Raw genomic sequence first — 6,032 nt, 5'->3', positions numbered from 1 at the left:
TAGTTTGCTCTTAAGGTTGTGAACTTGATTCTTGTTGTGTGGATGTGTTAGTAACATCTGCAAAACATAAAAATTAGTCTCTCAAGATTATTATATGAATTAAATTAAATAATAAAAAAAGAATAAAGATATCATAAAGTAAATATACCATTAACAATCTTGTCACTACTGTCAAATTGATCAAACTCAAGTTCTTCAAATCTCTTCTTAGAAGGATACAACCAACTTTGGGTGCAAATTAAAACTTCTATCATTTTTGGTGACAAAGAGCTACGGTACGGTAAAGATCAACCACACGCCCACTGGTACTAAAGCATGATTCAGATGCAACAGTTGAAATTGGAATACCGAAGACATCACAGGCTATGGGAGAAAGAATTCTATATTTTGATCCATTTAATTTCCACCAAGCCAATATATCAAAATTCTCATCTTTCACGTCCACAGGATCTTCTTAGAAGGATACAACCAACTTTGGGTGCAAATTAAAACTTCTGCCATTTTGTTGACAAAGAGCTACGGTAAAGATCAACCACACGTCCACTGGTACTAAAGCATGATTCAGATGCAACAGTTGAAACTGGAATACCGAAGACATCACGGGCTATGGGAGAAAGAATTCTATATTTTGATCCATTTAATTTCCACCAAGCCAATATATCAAAATTCTCATCTTCCACGTCCACAGGATCTTCGGCCAAATATTTCTCAACATCTGATTTGCTATTTGTATTAGCTTTTTCCTTCTTTTATTTTTTCACAAATTCACTCTATTTGCAGCAACACCCGTAGCACCAGACTGACCACTATCTTTATCATCCAAAACAGTTCTAGAGGAACCACCACCATCATTAAGAACTTTATCATCTACAATTTCTTTTGAATAAAATTTGTATAATATCTCCAATGTAAATTTCACAAAACTAGTCATACTAGTAGCCACTTTCTTATCATATACATCCTCCAAACACCAAGAAAGATAATTAAGTTTGTATCGAGGATCTAAAACAACGGCAACAAGTATCAAAGGATTAAACCTGTCAACTAGTCTCCAATATTTATCGTATTTAGTCTTCATAAAGCATGCCATAGTTCTCAATAATTTAGAATTGTTGTGGCTCTAAGATGTTAGTTGAGAATTTATAGATGCAATCTCATGAAAGCATTTGTTTGAAATAACATGTAAAGAAGATGAGAAATACAAAGTAATCTCATAGAAGATTCTCAAAAAATCAATGAATAGTCTAGCATGTTGCCAATCAAGTGCTGTGGGTGGACCAACTTTTTTTTTACCCCGACTATCCCCTCTAAACCATATAAAAAATTCAGTTTTTTTTTATCATAAAGTATATCAAAGATTTTTCAAAAATTTCAGCATGTTCCAACATTAGATAGGTGGAATTTTATCTAGTTGGAACATTCAAACAAACATGACTTTTAGACTCTATCAACTCAGCCTCAATGCATTCTTTAAATTTTTTAATTCTTTGGAGAAGATCTAACATACCTAATAGCATTCCGAATGCTTTCAATGGACGCATGTTGCTTTTTAATTTCTTCATTCACTATCTAGTTGAGAACATGAGCACAACACCTCATTTGCAAATATTTTCCTCCGCACACCAATCCACCCATTGTAGCTAATTTTCTTTGAAGGTAAGTGATAGCCCCCATCATTTGAAGATGCATTGTCTAATGTGATTGTAAAGGCCTTTTCAATTTCTCACTCTCTCAAACATGTCTCAATTTCTCTCCCTATTATTTCTCCCTTGTGGTTCTCAATCAAGCAAAAATTGAGAATTCTCTTTTGTAACTTCCAGTCATCATCAACAAAATGTGCAGTTAGGCTCATGTAGCTATGATTTTGATTTGATGTCCAACAATCTGATGTCAAACAAACTCGAGCACATGACTTTTGCTTTAAGTTTTTTCTTCTCATCTAAATAAACCTGAAAGTAATTTGTTGACATTGTCATCCTGGATAGTACAACGAATCTTGGCTCAAATTGATTAATCATTTTGCGAAACCCAATCCTTCGACCACTTTAAAAGGGTGTTCATCAAGGATAATAAACTCAGCCATTGCCTTCCTACAATCTTCCAAGCTATAGCCGTTGACTTTGAAAGTTTTGTCGACTTCATATTCTTCACCAACCTTAGACATATAGCCATGAAGTGTCCCATTTTTGTCTGCTTTTGTAAATATCCACTTGTGAGCAAATTTCAAGTGTTTATTCAAAGAATTTGTGCCATGTCTAGTTGGATCACATATATATGCTTTTTGATAGTGATTACATTTGGCCTTGTGCTCTCCATTACTCTCACTAAATGAAACCTATTTAAAATGCGTCCAAACATAAGACTTTTTACCCTTGTGAGTAGCCTGCTGTCCCTCGTTAGCCTGCTGTCTCTCGTTAGCTTGCTGTCCCTCGACAGCAGCAATCTCAGGCTCTATGTCCATAGCTTTGTTGTCCTCATTACTTTGGACTGCAATACAACTAGAATCTCCTCCTCCCATTTGTGTTTATCTAAACATAAAAAAGTTTCATATAACAGTATATCTAAAAAAAATTAAACATACTTAAACAACTGAGAATAAATACAATATATCTAAATAAAACTGAGCATACTTAAACAAATGTTTAGTCTCATCATTTAACAATAACAAATGAAAATAGAATTAAATGTTTAATTTACTAATTCAAAAAAAAATAAAACAAATAAGAAAGATTCATAAGTATGTCAGTCTCATTCTTATTCTTGTAAGACTTAAGTGAAGTAAGACATAGATAATAATTGAAGGTAGGTTGAAATGCACGTGAAGATAAAGGTAGAGCAGCTAACATTACTCAATACTCACCAAAGCATTACTCACAATAACATAAAGTGCATAAACCAAGAAATATTTTTAAATAACAATCAAATTTAAAGTGGAAAGGATCAATTATAATTATTGGCGGTGCAAATTATAAAAATAAAATTATTATTCCTACTTCCAATAATTTGCTAAGGCAGCCAGTAATTATAATTTCAAATTATTGTCCCTACTCCCAATTCTGTTGAATTGTTAATTCCTATCTCTGATCAACAACTTCTTCCTACTTTCGTCTAGCTTGTAACTCTCATCATTGAAATATTTAAAATACAAACCAGAAAATTAAACAAAAAAAATCAATTTTGTAGTTTTTCTCAATATTAAACCAATTATGGCAAGAAAAATATCAACAATTTCATTAGTTCTCCCAAAAAAATAACAAAACAAATAAAATAGGTGAAATATTTAGCACCCAATAGGCCAGTAGTTACAAGAAAAAAATGAAAATCAATGGTTTTTAGCAAAAATAAATTACCTGCTCTGCGTCTTGCGATGAACACTGCATTGGTGAGAACTCTGAGTCTCTAAGAGGTAATTGAAGGCGAGTTACTGGTCGCGCGGTGTTTGACGGTCAGCAGTTGTGGTGGTTGATCAGACTTGGTGGAGAAAGAGGAAGAAAGTGAAAAAAGGGACAACAAAAAAAATTAAAGAAGATTGGTGGTGAAGGAGAGAGTGAGGTATGATTAAGAAGCACAAATGGCAAGAAGGTGTGAAGGAGGAGCTCTCTGCTGGCCGTTGGGGCTGCGGCACTGTGCCTCAGGGAAATGAGTTTGAGTGAGAGAGTGTGTGTTGTGCCCTAGCCCCTGAATACTATGGGCTGTGAAGTGTGAGCTTGAAGAGTGAAATTGTGAACATTAAACACAAAGGCAAGAAACATAATGCATATTTTTTTATTTTTTTTTACTGCACGCCTACACGGGTCCAACGGGCTGGGACCAGGTGACCCGAGGCTTGGCCAGAACCCAATTTAATAAATAACCGGGACTATCTATTGAAACCTCGGGTCTAACCGGGCCATAACGAGGTCGGGCCAAATTAGTCTCGAAGTCACCGGGTCCGGTCTGGGTCTTTGGGCTGGACTGGGTCTTGTGCACCTCTACTAACTCTGATGAGGTATGGTAATAACCCGATTTTTGTGTGTGTATTTTTTATGTGCATTTATACTTATACTGTACTATTTAGTGAATTGCCAATTTTAACACTTTAGTTATATGCATAACATTCATAAAGTTCATTCTTTATGCAATCAATAAGTTCATATGAATAACATCCATAATGGCACGAAATCAGCACCTAAAATTACAGTAGTGTGTTTTATTTGTTATACTCGACAGTGAAATTAGCCACTTTTGTATAGTTAACTATTAGGTTGAGTTTTATTTGTTTCTTCTTTTTTTTTCCAGGTTATAAACCAAGCTATTGGTGACGAGGAGCTAGACCCCACGGAGGGAATGTGCTTCGGCACATTAGAAGATGCACGTGCATATTATTACCGATATGTGGTAAGGAGGTTTTGTCGTCAAAATAAGAACTATCGGCTAGGAGACTAAAAACGGATAGAAGGTGGTTGTTAATCAGGCTTTGCATTGTAATAGAGATGGATACCACATATCCCGTGTAAAGGCATCCAAGAGAAGGAAAACAGTGGCCTCAACAAACTGTAAAGCCCGTTGCTATTTAGCATTAGATAAGATGACAAGACAATGGAGAATTTCTCGAGTAGAGGTATTCCACTCACACCCGCTTAATCCGAAGCTATCTTGAATGTTCTCAGCAAACCGTCAACTAATTATGCATGTGAAGGACCTGATACAGCAAAATGACCAAGCTGGCATTTGACCGAATAAGACATACCAGGCACTAGCCAATGTTGCCGGTGGCCTTGCCAACATCACCTTTATAGAGAAGGATGTTAGAAATTACATTAGTTGTTACTTATGCATTTTCGGGGATGAGACGGATCCAAAAGAGTTACTTAAGCACTTCTCACGGATGAAGGAGCTCAATCCGAACTTTTTCTTTGAAATAGATGTGGACGAAAACTATAGCATTAGAAATGTGTTTTGGACCGATGCTCGGTATAGAGCTGCATGGGAATATTTTGGTGATGTCGTGACGTTTGACACTACTTACAAGACTAATAGGTACCAAATTATTATTTTTTTTGTTCCACTTAATTAGATTTTGTTTCAGCTAAGGCATTTGGATTTTACACCTATGTTACATGTGTTTATATTTCTATTATTTAGGTACGACATGCCGTTCGGGTCTTTCGTAGGGGTCAACCACCATGGGATGTCTACACTTCTTGGGTGCGTATTATTGCGGAATGAGGAGACTCGTACATTCCAATGGCTTTTTCGGACTTGGGTGAAGTGCATGGGAAAGGCCCCCAAATGTGTTATAACAGATCAATGCCTGCAGATGCGTTCTGTGTTAGAGACCACCTTACCAAACACACGCCATAGATGGTGCATATGGCATACCCTAAAGAAGATATCACACAAGCTGGTAGGTTACCGTCGTTTCGATTAGCTCAACACATGCATGAAGAGGATTGTGTTTGAATCTAAATCTAAGGACTCATTTGAGAGAGATTGGCACGATTTTATTGAAGAGTATGACCTCTACAATTCTAGATAGCTAAACGGTAGTATAATCTCCCGATTTATTGCTGCGTGTGTTTGGCTTCTTTATAGATGTTATTGGTGCACGAAATTATGATCATCAAAAATGGCGCCAAAAACTTGGTAGCGCTCTCAAACGTGAATCACACTTAGTCACAACTCCGCATAACTAACCAGCAAGTGCACTGGGTCGTCCAAGTAATACCTTACGTGAGTAAGGGTCGATCCCACGGAGATTGTTGGTATGAAGCAAGTTATGGTCATCTTGTAAATCTCAGTTAGGCGGATAATAAATGTTATGGAGTTTTCGAACAATAAATAAAGCAGAAAATAAAGATAGAGTTACTCATGTAATTCAATGGTGGGAATTTTAGATAAGTGTCTGGAGATGCTTATCCCTGTTAGATCTCTGCTTTCCTACTGCCTTCCTTCAATCCTTCTTACTCCTTTTCATGGCAAGCTGTATGTAGGGCATCATTGTTGTCAATGGCTACATCCCATCCTCTCAGTGAAAAAGGTCCAAATGCTCT

This window comes from Arachis duranensis, chromosome 3 (assembly GCF_000817695.3).
Source record: "Arachis duranensis cultivar V14167 chromosome 3, aradu.V14167.gnm2.J7QH, whole genome shotgun sequence".
NCBI lineage: Eukaryota > Viridiplantae > Streptophyta > Magnoliopsida > Fabales > Fabaceae > Arachis > Arachis duranensis.
This window is presented reverse-complemented; position numbering follows the sequence as displayed.